This window comes from Balaenoptera physalus, assembly GCF_965194825.1.
Source record: "Balaenoptera physalus genome assembly, chromosome: 17".
In the NCBI taxonomy this organism is placed as follows: Eukaryota; Metazoa; Chordata; class Mammalia; order Artiodactyla; family Balaenopteridae; genus Balaenoptera; species Balaenoptera physalus.
The window spans coordinates 1,092,254-1,107,878 of NC_138895.1; the positions used below are offsets into that span (position 1 = coordinate 1,092,254).

Consider the following 15,625-nt stretch of genomic DNA (forward strand, 5'->3'; position numbering starts at 1 on the left):
AGCTCAACGGCAGACTAGATGAAGCAGAAGACATGGCCAGTAAACGTGAACGCAGGGCAGTGGAACCCACCCAATCAGAGCGGCAAAAAGAAAGAAGAAAAAAAAAAGTGAAGGTAACTCAAGGGGCTTACAGGACAGCATCAAGTGGAATAATGTTCATATTATAGGAGCCCCAGAAGATGAAGAGAGAGAGAAACGGGCAGAAAATTATTTTAAGAAATAATGGCTGAAAATTTCCCTAACCTGGGGAAGGAAATAGATATCCAGGTACCAGAAGCACACAGTTCCAAAAAATGAACCCAAAGAGACCCACAACAAGGCACATTGTAAGTAAAATGTCAAAAGTTAAAGATAGAGAATCTTAAAAGCATGTAAGAGAAAAACAACTAGTTACATACAAGGGGACCCCCATAAAGCTATAAGTAGATTTTTCAGCAGAAACTTTGTAGGCCAAGAAAGGTGACAAGATATATTCAAAGTGCTGAAAGGAAAAAGCTTCCAACCAAGAATACTCTACCTAGCAAGGTTATCATTCAAAATTGAAGGAGAGATAGAGAGTTTTCTAGACAAGCAAAAACTAAAGGAGTTCATCACCACTAAACCAACTTTACAGGAAATGCTAAAGGGAATTCTTCAAGCTGAAAAGAAAGGGCATTAATTAAATACAAGAAAATACATGAAATTAAAAATCTCACTGGTAAATATACAGTAAAGGAAGTTTACCATCACTTATAAAGCTAGTATGAAGGTTAAAAGACAAGAGTAGTAAAAATAACTATAATAATTAAGGAATCCACAAAATAAAAAGATGTAAAATGTGACATCAAAAACATTAAAATGGGGTGGGGAGGAGTAAAAATGTAGAGTTTTAGAATAAGTTCAAGCTTAAATTGCTATCAACTAAAAACAGACTGTTATACATATAGGCTGTTATATGTAAGCCTCATGGTAACCACAAGGTAAAAGCCTGTAGTAGATACACCAAAGATAATGAGAAACTTCTCTTTTAGAACTGCTTTTGCTGCATCCTATAAATTTTGGTATGTTGTGTTTTCATTTTCATTTTCATTTGTCTCAAGATATTTTTTATTTCTCTTTTGATTTCTTCTTTGACCCATGGGTTGTTCAGGAGCACATTGTTTCATCTGCACATATCTGTGAATTTTCTAGTTTTCTTCTTATAATTGATTTCTAGTTTCATATCACTGTGGTCAGAAAAGATGCTCGATATGATTTCTGTCTTCTTATTTATTAAGACTTGTTTTGTGACCTAACAGATAATCTATCCCAGAGAATGTTCCATTTGTCCTTGAAAGAATGTGAATTCTGCTGATATTGAATGGAATGTTCTGCAAATGTCTATTAGGTCTATCTGATCTAATGGGTAGTTTAAATCTTACTGATTTTCTGTCTGGCTGACCTAGCTTTTGTTGAAATGGGGTATTGACATCCCCTATTATTATTGTACTTCTGTCTATTGCTCCCTTCATATGAATTAAAATTTGCTTTTTATATTTAGGTGCCCCTATGTTGGATGCATAAATGTTCAGCAAAGGTATATCCTATTGATGAATCGACCCCTTTATTATGACCTTCCTATATAATGACCTTCTTTGTCTCTCGTTACAGTCTTTGGTTTTAAAGTCTGTTTTGTCTGATATAAGTATAGTTACCCCTGCTTTATATTGGTTTCCATTGCAATCAGTTCTGTGATTTCTGTTTGGTTCTTTTTTATATTTCCTGTCTCTTTGTTTGAAATTCTTACTTTGCTCATCATGCATTGGTCTCCTGATCTTGATAAGCATCTTTATGATAGTGATTTTGAAGTCTCTATCAGGTAAATCACTTATCTCCATTTCACTAAGATCTGTTTCTGGATATTTATGTTGTTCTTCTGTTTGAAACACATTTCTCTTTTCTTCATGTTCCTTGACTCTCTGTGTTGGTTTCTGCTTACTAGATAAAGCACCCACCCCTCCCAGTCTTGACAGAATGGTCTAGTGTAGGAATTGAATTTCATCAGTGAACTCAGCCCAAGCCCTTGTCTGCCTCTCAAACCATTGTAATTGTCCTAGCCACCTTCTTTATTCTCAGTCACTCCCAATAGTTGAGGGGGTGCCAAGACCCACTGGTGTCGCCAAGGAGAGGCCCACATTCCGTGACTAGACGCAAGCTGAGTGGGAACCAGACCCTCCAGCAGTAGCTGGGAATGTCCGTAGTTGAGCCCCTTCTGGGCAGCAAGTGGAAGGTGGGCATTTGGGGCTGCTCCCTCTGCACTGCACCCTGGGGTGTGGCTGTGGGGAGTGGAGGCGGCCCTGTACCAATAACTGCTTCTTTGTTACTGTCTGTGGGGCTCCTGAATGGAAGCCCCATTTCCACCAGACCCAGGGGCAGCCGCAAACACTGAGGTGTCAGACGTGTGTACAGACTCCTTCCAGGGAGACACTGAGGTCTTGGTGGGGAGGGCAGGGAGGTGTCTGCCGCTTCCCTGTTTCTGGGAGGTTCGCAGCAGCCAGTCCCTATATGAGTGCCTAATTAGAAGCTTGACAAGTGTGCAGATGAGTTCCTCTCAGGGAAACACTGGGACGCGGGTGTTTCTGTCCGCTGAGCGCTGGGGGGACAGCTCTGGTGAGTGCTCACATGCAGTTAATTACTCCTTCCTCGTTTGTTACCGTCTTAAGGATGCAATCCTCACCGCCTTCAGAGCAGGTGTTTTGGGGCCCGTCCCTTGGTGGGAGTCTTAAAAGTTGGGGTTCTAAATGTGGGGTCCAAACCCTTCCCTGCTCGGAAGGAGCTGGGCACTGGGGTCACCTCCCGATGTCACAGCCTGTGCTGCGGGGGTTCGTGGCATCTCAGCCTCTCCTACACATCTCAGTTGGGTGTTTCCTATTCGAGTGATGATAGGAGTCGCTCGGCTGGTTTCTGTGTTTGATCCGGAGGAAGTTACTCCGTGTACAGCTGCTCCTTCAGTGGGTCTACGGGAGCAGGGCACTCAGGCGGCTCCGTGTCATCACTTTGGTCGAACCCCTAACGTTCTCACACTAAACAGGGGTTCCTTCTCCCTTCAAGGGGCTCACCTGTGAAGCTGTGGCCCGTGGAGACCGCCTGCTCCCTGGGCCCCACGGGGCAGCATACGTGTGGAACGATTTCTTGTGTGTTTGACTTACGGGCTTTCCCTTGTGAGTTTTGGAGTGTTTGTGGATAAATGCAGGCCTGATGGGCCCTTTATATTTCAGTAATGCAAGTAGCTGAGAAAGAAGGGCTGCAGCCGAGAAGCAGCAGATGAAAACTTGCAGACAAAGGGGATTGAATAGTCAATTCTTTCTCATAATTTCCCAAGCTGAGTAATGAGTGAAAGATAAACATAGTGTGCAAACAGTGAAAACCAAATTAGATTTGAGATTCCTGCCCCTTCTGATTTAATAATAAGTAATCCAAGCAGTTATCATTTGGGGGAGTAACGAAGTGATACTGTAAAAATAAACGCTTTCTCCGGCCAGAGTCCTTTGTCCCCAGGCCACTGCGGTGAGGGCAGGGCTGCTGCCTGAGCCTCCAAGGGGTCTGGCACGCCTGGGAAATGACAACCGTCCAGCAAGGGAAGGAGATCCTTTCAGCTTCAGCAGCCCCATGAGGACAAGAAACTCGGAAAGCGTTAGACACTCTGTGTCCCTAGGGGCTGGGAATCTGTGTCCAAAATCACCCCCAGGTCTTTTTTTTTAAAGCTCTTTTGAAAATGAAGAATAGGGCTTCCCTGGTGGCTCAGTGGTTAAGAATCTGCCTGCCAATGCAGGGGAAACGGGTTCGAGCCCTGGGCCGGGTAGATCCCACATGCCACGGAGCAACTAAGCCCATGCACCACAACTACTGAGCCTGTGCTCTAGAGCCTGCGAGTCACAACTACTGAGCCCGAGTGCTGCAACTACTGAAGCCCGTGCGCCTAGAGCCCGTGCTCCGCAACAAGAGAAGCCACTGCTCTCTGCAACTAGAGAAAGCCCACACACAGCAACGAAGACCCAGCACAGCCAAAAATAAATAAATAAAAAATTTTAAAAAAGAAAATGAAGAATAGATTTGCTTTTATTTTTCACTTAGTATTTTTGTCTATGAAAGTGAGTTTCTGAATGAAGATTCTGTGTCAAGTGTAGTTACGAGTCAAATTCCACATCATGTCCTGTCGTTAGCTTACCCTGCAAGGTTCAGGCGACTTTGGAACGTGACAAAGCCCCTGGATCCAGGTTTGCTTTCTCCTACCTGTGTCCTGCCCCGTGGTCCTGTGTCCTGGCCAGGAAACAGCTCCGATGGCACCGCAGGCTGTCCTGGGAATTCAGCTGAGCCTCCAGCCCAGCCAGACCTGTGTGGAGGCCCAGGGATGTTAATCCACGCAGGCCGGCTGTCAGCGGATACAGAGCAAAAGCCGAATGCAGTTGTTTCCTGATGGCTCCTCCAAAGCTATCCCTGGGAAAATGAAACAGTGACCATTCTCATCTTGAGAAATAATTATCTCTGCTTCCTGACAGTGAAACACAACCACCAAAACTGTGCTGTTGGAACTGTGGTTAAACAGAAAGCACTCCTTCTTTCATGGGCCTCTTCCCTGCTGCAGGGCACAGTCTATGGCTGTAATTTTTTTCAGGAGGGACAGTTTGTCCAATTAATGCAATCTGATTAGGATAGAAGAATTTGTCACTGCCATTAACAAGTACTGTTTAAATTAGCTGAGCCTTTACTTTCCATACAGCCCCCGTATTTATACATCATCCACAGTTTACAGATTCGGGAACTGAGGTTCGGGAGGGCCGGGAGGCTGGGAGGCAGCAGAGGTGGGGTTTGAACCCCTGGCTCGGTCACACCGCCACGTTCCTTTGAGGGAGCCAGGAACTCAGGGGCTCGTGGGTCAGCCCTGGGCAGTGCCCACAGCTCAGAGCCTCCGGGCGGGGGGCCGGAGACACAGGTCCGCCAGGTGACCTGGAGACGCAGTGAGCTGGGAATGCTTTAGCCCCTTTCAATTTTGCTCAAACCTGAGAAGACGTACACCCCAAACGAGGCCGAGTCCAGTGCGTTCTTCTCTCAGTTCTTTCCAGAGCATCCTTCTGTCACTTGCACACGTGGGTGTTTAACAAATGCTCAGGAGCACAGGCCCGATGCCGCCCCGCACTGTGCGTCGGGCTGTGGAGGTGGTAAGGCCGCGTGCTGGGTGTCATGCTGGGGACGGGGTGAGGGCAGGGTCAGGGCTGCAGAGGGTGAGGACCAAGGGGACGCCCCGCAGGCTGTGGGTCGGGAGTGGACAACTGGGCCGGGGGTTCTTTCAGGAGGAGGTGGTGATGGAGCGGATGCAAGACGGAGGGCAGGGGTCACCGGGGCTCCCAAGCTCTGGCTGCCGAGGTCAGGAAACGCTGTGGATGGGGTCGTGGGCGGGGCGGGGCCGCGGTGCGTGGGGCGGGGCCGCGGCACGTGGGGCGGGGCCACGGTGCGCGGGGCGGGGCCGCGGTGCGCGGGTTGGGGCATGTCCAGGAGCGGCAGTGTATGAGGTCCTGGAGCTCCGCCTCCAGATGCAAGTTACGGTCTCACACTCCGCCCTTCTCAGTCGGGACAGCAAATGAAGCATGAGCGGGTGGACCAGGTGTGGACCAGGTGTGGAGGGTCTAGATCAGAGCCCCCTCCACTCCTCTGTGATGCTGAGAAGCGCGGGCGCCGACCGCATCTCCGCACGGTGTGTCCCGCACGACTGCGCCCCGTCACGCACTTCGGTGGCCACCGAGGCCTCTACTGGAGGGAAATCCTCCTGTTCCCGCACTCGGACATGCTGTCAACTCTGCGCCCCCGTCCCCAGCCTCACGCCAGGAGCCACGAGCCTGTGCCTGCTTTCCTGTCGACCACACGGCCTCAGAGGAAGCCCGTGGTGGTTAGAGACGAGGACCCTCCCGTCTGCGCAGCGCCTCATCTGTGACCTTAGGACCTGCCTTAAAACTGAGAACTAGTAAAAAACAAAACGAAACAAGGCCTGGCAGCAAATGCCCAGCTGGACGAAGAGGGAGAGAGAAGGCGACCCAGCCGAGTCTGGCCCCAGCAGCGACTGCTCTCTGAGCTAGGCCCCCTCCCCTGGCCCGGTTCTCCTGGAAGCTGGTTCCCGTCCTTCCCTGGAGGAGGAGACTGCCCACCGCGGGCAGGGCCGCAGGGGGATCCCGCGGAACCTCCTGCTGCTTGGCTGGGGGCCCCGGCAGGGAGCCCCCCGTTCACCACCGTTTGCAGGGAGATAAGCTGCCTTTTGTTAGGATGCAGGGGTGAGGATTTTGTCTAAAGGCGCTTTGTGAGAAATTGGTTTTGGTTTTCCTGCGAATGTTTGTCCACGTCCAGGGTGTGCTCCGTGGCCCAGAGGAGGGCCCTGAGGAGCAGATCACAGTTACAGCCATGAAATGAGCTAACCTCGGGTCAAGCAGTGTAAATAAATATCCAGGCCCACGGCCTAGACCAGCCCTGAAACGACTGCATTACATATAAAGACTTCATTCAAGCCTTTCAGGACAAGATTGCAAAACCCCAAGTTTGCAGAGCCGCGAAGGGAGTCCAGTAAACAAACCCTGGGACAGCACGGGCCCTGCGCCCCCGCCTGCCTGACCGCTGGCCTCAGCTGGTTCCCAGTGCACAGCAGTGTCCAGGGTTTAGAACAAGATGTTTTGGGGAAGAATAAGAAACACTAATGTTAATCATCCTGGGGGAAAGCAGGCGTCTGGGGAAGAACAGGCGGAGGCGATGCCACCTCTCCCGCAGCCCGTCCTGACGTCGGGGTGTCGGCTCTCTGGCCGCCCCCTAGGCTCAGAGCCTGGACGCGCCTGGCCACCCCAGCCTGGTGGTTTCCAGAGACCCTCCAAGACGCCACTCGTCGAGATGCTTTGCCGGGCAGACGCCAGAGGACAGGACTCACAGATTCTCACGGAGTTCGGGTGAATCTTAGAAATCAGGAAAGGACGTTTGAGGATTGGGTGGCAGGAAGAGGAAAATGAGGATGTAAAGTATCTTGGGTCGAGTCACTGTGTTTGCTTAGGATCTGGGGTCACATCTTTAATCATAAGGACAAGCTCTGTTCCGAGGACTCGGTCAGTGTTCAGTGTCTCAGGAATGACTTTGTAAATGTTGACGGGGTGGGAAAGAAATGGTTCTGGAAAAAGGCCCATACATGAGTCTGTTACTGGATGTAAAGCGCATGTGTGGTTCATCCAGGGTCCTCCATCCAGGGGACCCCTCATGGGTGCCGACCCCCCCCTCTTGGGCCTCTGTGGATGGTGACCCCTCCCCTGCTTCCCCAGAGAACCGTGTCCTGTGCTGCTCCCAGGGCCAAAGGGGGCGGGGGGGGGTGCCCTGGGCAGCAGCTCAGCCTCAAGCGGGACGAGGGGGGTTTCAGTCCGCGTCACCCTCCGGGGAGTGGCACTGGGGTCAGAGCCCACTGGGCTGCTGACATTAACAGCTGAGGGTTATGTCCTTGAAGTGAAATTAGAGAGAGAACTAAGGATTTTCTGATCCACGTTTCAAGAATTAGAGACCATGCTTTCAGAAGTCCACACAGAACCTGCTGCCGCTCACGGGGTGTCCCACTTCCCGAAAGGTTATAACTCACGGCTTCTTGAAACACCGTTTTTGCATTTCTAATTTACTTCTCAACAGTCGATTTTGGAAAACAATATTGGAGAGAGAAATTTAAATTGATGTAAAGTATGGAAGAGTTTGTATTCGTGTCTAAAGATTTGTGATGTCACATGCATACGTATTTAACTGAAATTTAAGACATTATCTGTGTGTCTGTCCATCGGTCTGCCCATCTGTTTGTCCGTCTGGCTCTCTGTCTCACATACACATACTCAAATGCATTTGTAAAATATAATTCTCAACCATTTAAATACAACCAAACAATTTCGCCAGTCACAGGCAAAAATGAGAAAGAGCGAAAGACATTTTTAAAGTAAACTTTTTATTTAGGAGCAATTTGGAGCTTAGCCAGATTTGCAACAAGGCCCTGTTCAAACGTGTCCAAGTGTCACAACAACTACCTTTACCGGGAAGGTGTGGAACCCAGGCCCACTTCATCCTCCTCGTGGCTCTTCACCACCTTTGATCTGGAACAGTGTCTCTGTGTTTCCTTGACTCTTGTGGCCTTGACATTTAAAAAAAAATTACTGCTGGTAATTTTCGAGTATTTCCCTCCGTTTGGGATGACCCAGAGTTCCCTCATGATTAGATCCGGTTTGTACATATTTTGGCCAGAATACCAAAGCAATGATCTTATCAGGGGGCAATCGATGTTGATTTTTCTCGTTACCGGTGACACTGAATTTGACCACGTAGTTAAGAAGCTCTATGCCAGCTTCCTTCCTTCTGGTTCTCTTTGTAGTGATAAGTATTTGGTGTGGAGATGCCTTTGAAACTACTTAAAGTCTCATGCCTCATGCACTGATGTTTCTTGCCAGAATAGCTGACAGGCGAGGTGTATTTTTAATTCCTCCTGCATTTAGTAGCTGCTGTTCTACTGCAAGGGAGAACTTCCTCTTTCATGTAAGGTTTTTATTACCAAGGTGAGACCACACGGACTCCTGTTTCAGTCCGAGGGTTGTAGTTCATCACAATCACTTTTGTTCCGAGGTTCGGATTGGCCCCCGTTCGGCCACTGAGAGCCCCGTCAAGGTGGCTTCCATGTCCTTACAAAACGTCCGCATTTCCTGCTCACCTTGTGCTTTCCCGGCCCTGCCCCCAGCCAGCCGCGTCTCCAGGGAGCCTGGTGCCTTTCAGGTGGAGAATTACATTTGGGGCCAAGAGCTGGGATTGGGGGTCGTCCTTGTCACCAGGGGTGACAGTGTGCAGACCCTTTTTGTGGGTGGCGTCATAGAGCCTCCACACATACGTGCGTGTGCACGTGCACGTCCTACCCTTCCTGCGTTTGTCGGCTTGTATTGCAAACCCTGAGCTATGGTGATGCCTCACCTTTCAGGTTCACGAGCCGTGTCTACACTGATAAACTGTCTCAATGAAAATTTCACACAATGTGGTGAAAAACTTGTCACCCAGTAAAGAAACCCTCTCATGGGTGTCATGGGTGGGAAGTTTAAGATGGAGAAGTTCATGACAGAGTTTTTCTCCTGTTTTTTGTTACATTATGTACATTGAAAACCCCTCAACATTATGGTGGTTAGACAGTTAGGGCGTGGTTGCTGTGGGGAGGAGGGTCGTTTGCGGGGATGTCTCAAGAAAGGGGAGGGTCTGGAGTCTGTGGGGCGGGGGGCGGCGAGCAGGGCCAGACCTGAAGGACCTCGGGGTGTGCTTGGGGTTTCTATGGAAACACAACATTTGTCTCCACAGTGTTTATGATTTTAGAGATTTTATGATCTAATTTGCTAACACTGTCGGGAGGTAGCAAGTGTTACCTACACACACAGGAGAGGGGAAGGCCTTTCTGAATCACAGACACATAAATGTACTACACGGAGAGAGAGAGACAGCTTAGAGCTTCAGTCTGAAATTTAGTCTGGAATCAAGGGCAAACACAGAATTACAAATCCCGCTGGTCCACACTGGAAAGCTGTCGGTTCCCAGTGGGTGGGGGTCCTTCCCGGCCACCCTGAGCACAACATTGGGTGCTAGACCCCCTTTTGGGCCCCTGGACCACCTGTCAGGATGGACACCAAGAGCCCTGAAGCCCGTGACCTGGGGGGGCATGGGGGCTCGGGGACACGAGAGGTCAGATCCAGGTCGAGAAGCTAGAACTGGGGGGCAGGGTCGCAGGACAGTCGGGGGGCAGGGTCGTGGGGCAGTCAGGGGGCGATTCCACACGGGCTGGGGCAGCAGGGAGGCAGGGGGGGCGGGTATCTGTGGAGGCAGGTGGACATGGTCCTGGTGTGAGAAGGGGGCAGGTCTCACCGAGTCCCCAGGGGAGGAAGGAGGAGAGGCGTTTCCAATCAGGACACGGGGCGCTGTCGTGGATCCGTGTCCTGGAACACAAAAGCGGGAGGCATTTCTCAGGTGCCTCCAGGAGATAATGCCTGACGCTGTCATTATCTTCCGAACAAGGAAGACGTGTTAAAAGCAGAAATCATCTTCATGCTAAGTCAAGACTTCAACAGATTTTTTTCATTGATCCTTGAATTCTTTGCAATGTTATAAACTACTTGTGATTAATCCTCTTATGTGAGAATAGAAACAGAATCTGAAAAAGTACTCACTGAATGTGGAGCCAGGTTTAGAAAGGGAAAGCGTTTGTGAACCATTCGACCTGTGAGCAGCACTGAAACCATTCAGGAATAGCTTCCCCACTGACACTCGGGTGCCAACGAGGGGCAGTAAGTGCCCTCGCCCGGAGGCTGTCACCAGAGTTCCAAATGGCCATCGTGGAGTATGGGAAGCCCTGACCCAGCCAGCTCCATTCTGGTGGCCTCCCTGGAGGGCTGACACGATCCGCAGAGCTCCGTGGGACCGCGGCATCATCGTTTCAGTAAGGACGCAGAGCCTCAGGGCTTGGAGGGGACCCGGCCCAAGTTCCTGGGCCCAGTGCAGGCGTCAGGGTGCAGCTTCTTACTCCCAGCCCAGAGCTCCTCCCGCCCCTGGGAGCTTGCCTGTGGGAGGAAGATCTCTGATGTTTGAAATGAGACATTGTAACTGAAGATTTAAAGGAAAGTTTGAAGTAATGAAGAAAGAGATCTCTGCCTTTCCCAGTGAGTGGGACAGACAGCAGCTGTTACACTAGAGCAGAGAAGCAGGGATGGCGTTTCTTAATCTAGAAGAAGCATGGCTCACTAACGTCCAAGAGCCGAAGTCACCTGGCCAGCTGGGTGGCAGGTGTGGCAGGTGTGAGGGTGCGGACATTGTAGACCCCGGGCTGCCTGCCTGTCTTAACCACAGACCTTGGTGGGGCGTGGGGAGGCCAGGTGCAGATCAGGGAGGGAGCGGGGGTTTACAGTCTGGAGGGAGCTCCTGTACCGTGATTTGGTGGGAAGGACCCGGCCGGGCAGAGCGGCAGCCTTAGGACTGGCAGGTGTGACGATTGCAGTGGGCTCTGGGCGCGGGGTGTGTCCAGGCTGGCCCTGGGGGACGAGGGCGGGCGGAGCGGCCCAGGGTGTGAGAGCCCCTTAGAGGAGGGATCGGGGGTGGATGTAACTGGGGCTGGGCTGACCTCAGAACTGGGCGCAGCCCATCGAGGACATGGTCCTGTGTGGCCCTGGCTGCTCCTGCTGCACACGCTTCTCCAGTGCAGCCTGCTACACCGCCTGCTGCCTCCCTCCCGCCCCTCCTGGCGAGTCCAGAGCGGCCAGACGCCCCAACGGTGCCCGGGGCCCCGCACGGCCACAGCGCCCACCGGGTGCCTCTGCGCCCTTCACCGTGTGGAGAGGGCTTCACGCGGCTCGCAGCTGTAACTGCGGGAAGGAGGTGGAGGTTTGGGTCTTAGCAAGGCTACAGGACATTGTTTGGCCGATTCTTACCTGCTTTGTCCTTCTCTCTTTTCCACTTGTCCTACAAAACTGGCGGCGAATCTACAGTGTGTAGGCGGAAGAGTCACCTCCCAAATGGTTGTGATGGGGATGGTGCCCCTGAGTCCCGCCACCTGGGGACCAGTGTGAGCGAGGCCACCGCTGGTCTTCCTAGGAGTGTGGGGTGGACAGGATATGCCCCCAGACTCTGCCAAGGAAGGAACCGGGCAGACAGCTGAACACCTACCTGGGTCTCGGCAGCCCTCAGGTAACGGGGAACTAAAGCCTCTTGTTTTCTCTCTAGATGCTTCCTTATAAAACTCTGTTACCTCTCGTGTTGGCTGATCGTTGATGGTCGGAGAAAACCTTCACAGACACAACCAACCCAGTGTCAGCCCTGAGCTGTTAGGATTTCAGAACTTCCTGCAGCGCCCTTTCCAAGCGGTTCTCGGCAGAACACTGTGACCTGACCGTGGTCAGTGAGACTCACTTTTTCGTGCATGCCCACTTTCTATTTTTCTTTACATGTGCCCGGGGAGGGGGCACAAGGCCAGGCCATGCAGGCCCCCCCCATCCCCCTCCCCCTCCCTCCAGCTGACACTTCCTCTTTCCCTATGAATATATTTTTCTTAGTATTACTTTCCATTTAGATTCTTCATTAAAAAATTTTTTTTTCTTTTTGTTTCTTTTAAAAATGTATCTTTCCTTTGACTCTTCCGGAGTACTTTACAGAGGAAAGCCAGGGAAACAGCAACATCTGTCAACAGGTCTTGAATTCTGAAGAATTTAGTTTTCTTTCTTTCCTAAAAATTTATTGAAAGGACAATAGCAAAGCCGATGATTTATTAGAAAAATACACGAATCACTTTTGGTGAAGGTTCCCATAGTTTCCTGTTTGATAAAGCTGTGGGGTGAAGCTCTGCACAGGAGAATGTTTTGTTAGTAACCGAGAGTCAGAATTAAAGGGCTGAGTTGATCCTGAGGAAATCCAGCTTTATTTTTCCTCCTTCTCCCCACCCCCCATGAAGAGTTCATTCATTATAGAACTTCTTTGTAAAGTGATCTTTGTGTTCTTTTGAGCTTGAAATTATACTCGAATGTTCTTCTGGAATGTTTTCATTTTCCTTTAAAATAATAAATTTATTGACTCTCTGGAACTAAACTAAATTAGGCAGCATGGCTGGGGGGCGGGGGAGGGGCAGGGGGGCAAGCTGGATATCACGCCTGCCCTGGGGTTGTTGCTGTGGCGAAGGCCCTGCTCTGGCCGGTACTGCTTGGATGGGCTGCTTCAAACACCCCAAAGCTCCCTCGCAGCTGTGACGTGGCCTAATCCACCCTTTAACCCCTGATGCTTTAGCTTTTTCCCCTGCGAAATGGGGATAATAATGATATCTAATCCACAGGATTGTTGGATCCGTAATAAATGCCCAGCATCTAATGAGTGCTCCGAGCTCACGGCTGTTTATTAAAGTGTGGCGGGGGTGCACCTACACAGTTCACCAGGGAGCCACGCCCGTCACGGCGGGAAAATATGCCCTGTTCCGCTCCATTCCAAGGTTGTGCTGTTTCCAAAAACCCAAGGTCTGGCCGAGATGAGATCTTTTGCTGTGTGTGAAGGTAGAAAACAACAGGGAACCTGAGGATCGTGCTTGTGATGAAGGGAGGGGCTGCCTTCAAAATGCCCTACATCACCTGTGTCACCTGCATCACCTATATCACCTCCATCTCCTGCAACACCTGCGTGGTCCCCTGGCAGCCCAGCTGGCCCCTGAGGGTGTTCACGCCCCACTGGGTGAATCCAGATGCTCTAGCCTGGGGTTGGAGTTGCTCGGCAGGGCCAGGTGTGTCCATGCCTGAGTCACCACGGCCAGGGCTGGCCGAGGTCCTCCCCTCCACGGACAGCATGTTGCACGTCTCCAGCAGCGTACCTTGAGGGCAACTGGAAACTCCTCTCTGCTGTGCCTCTTCTCCCGAGACATCCGAACATCAGAGGGTGAGGGATCAATCCGTTTAAATTCACCCTCTAGTGTACCCGGAGATTAAATAGTGCACAGAACGTACACCGGACTTTCCAGCTAAAATAGATTTTAATATTTACAATGCTTGTCATGACAGTTAGGATACAGGAATATTATGGAAGCAAATGTTAAACACCTTCAACATCAGCTTCTGTGCCTCTTTGCAAATGAGGTTCTGTTACAAGCTGACAACTTTACAGCTGCTCCTGTGAGCCGCCCATCGCCCCTGGATGACCTCTCTCAAGGCACCATTTGCCTCTGACCCCGATGCTCTGTGGGCGCCTCATTACTCACTGGGCTACACCTCGGTCACTGCGATGTCACTTTTAGGTCCCATTCTCAGGAGGTGTGGCCTAATTGGGAAGACAAGTAAGTGAGCCTGGTGACACAGAAGTATTAGAGGAATAAAGGTCGGGGAAATGGTGGACATCACCAGGAGGTGACCACCAGGGGGACGTGCCGGGAGCTGGGGGTGGAGTTTGGGGCAGGGACGCTGGCGAGGGGGCCATACCATTCCCGTCCCCACATCGTTCTGCCTCACTTGTGTGACATCTTGTCCAGTGACAGGTGCAGGACACAGGAAGGGACCTGTTGGTGCCAGCACCCTGATCATAGCCAGTACCCGAGACTGAGCAGTACGGCCCTGATGCCCCCAGATTCTCAGGAGGGGCAGGAGGCCAGGTCCACGTGGAGAGGCTGTGCTTTGTTCCCTCCTGCCGGGAAGATTAAAGGACAAGATAAATGCTGAAATTCTCAAAGCCACGAACCCACCACCTGTTGTTAACACAGTTCCACCTCTGAGCTTCCAGACAACATTCCCGACTTCGCCTGCCAATGGAATGTGTCATCAACATGGAAACCATGTTATGTGTTTTATTGTAATGAGAAAACCTTCTGTTTCCCCAGAGAGTCCCAGGGAAACTGGCAGAGATACAGTTTGTCTTTCCATTTGTGTGTCATCTTCAATTTCTTTCTTTAGTGTTTCATCAGTTTTCCTAGTACAGGTCTTTTACCTCCTTAGTTAGATTTATTCCCAGGTATTTTATTCTTTTTGATGCAACTGTAAATGGGATTATTTTCTTAATTTCTCTTTCTGTGTATAGAAACACAACAGATTTCTTGATATTAAATTTGTATCCTGCAACTTTACCAAATTCATATTAATGAGTCCTGATAGTTTTTTGGTGGCATCTTTGGGATTTTCTATATATAGTAAGTACCATGTCATCTGCAAATAGTGACAGTTTTAATTCTTCCTTTCCAATTTGGATTCCTTTTATTTCTTTTTCTTCTCTGATTGCTATGGCTGGGACTCCCAATACTAAGTTGAATAAAAGTGGCCCACTGTCATCACTTTTATTCCATATCACTGGAAGTTCTAGCTAGCCACAGCAGCCAGACAAGACAGGCTTTCTGTCAAGTTGTTTTCCAAAAAGGTGCCGCCATTTTAGAATCCCACAGGTAGTGTGCGAGGTCCAATTTCTCCACATCCTCACCTACACTTGTCATTGTCTGCCTTATTGATTTACCATCTTTGTGGGTGTGAAATGATATCTCATTATGATTTCAATTTATATTTTTCTTATGACTAACGATGTTGAGCATCTTTTTTTACATGTGCTTATTGGCTGTTTGCTTCTTTTCTTTAGAGGAATATCTATTCAAACTTGTCTTCTTACTATTTAGATTCGAGAGTTCCCGACTTCAGCTGCCAATGGACCGTCTCATCAACTTGGAAACCATGTTATGTAAGTAAATATATATAAATCCTTGATATAAGTGCCTTATCACATTCAGGATTTGGAAATATTTTCTCTCTCTGTGGGCTGTCTTTTCACTTTTTGGCACACAAATGCTTTTGAAGCACAAGAGTTTTCAATTTTGATGAAGTTCAATATACCTATTTTTTCTTTGTCACTCATGCTTTTGGCATTATATCCAAGTCACAGACATCACAAGGAAAGAAAGGAACCACATGCCTAACCCAAGGTCATGAAGATTTGCTCCTATGTTTTATTCTAGGAGTTTTGTAGTGTTAGCTCTCACATGTAGGTCTGCGATCCATTCTGAGACGATTTTTGTGTGTTGTGATGTAGAGATCTTAGTCCATTTTTTTCATGTGTATATTCAGCTCCAGCAGCAGTTGTTGAAAGAACTATT

General features: G+C 49.7%; 1 long non-coding RNA gene across 1 annotated transcript in view; it reads left to right on the forward strand.

Annotated features, from left to right (window-relative positions):
• LOC309647037 overlaps nt 1–15,625 on the forward strand; it is a 218,778-nt gene that overhangs the window by 131,351 nt on the left and 71,802 nt on the right. Inside the window, exon 3 of the long non-coding RNA XR_014255743.1 lies at nt 15,152–15,213. This is a non-coding gene — a long non-coding RNA (uncharacterized lncRNA). The remainder of the gene's footprint in view (nt 1–15,151; nt 15,214–15,625) is intronic.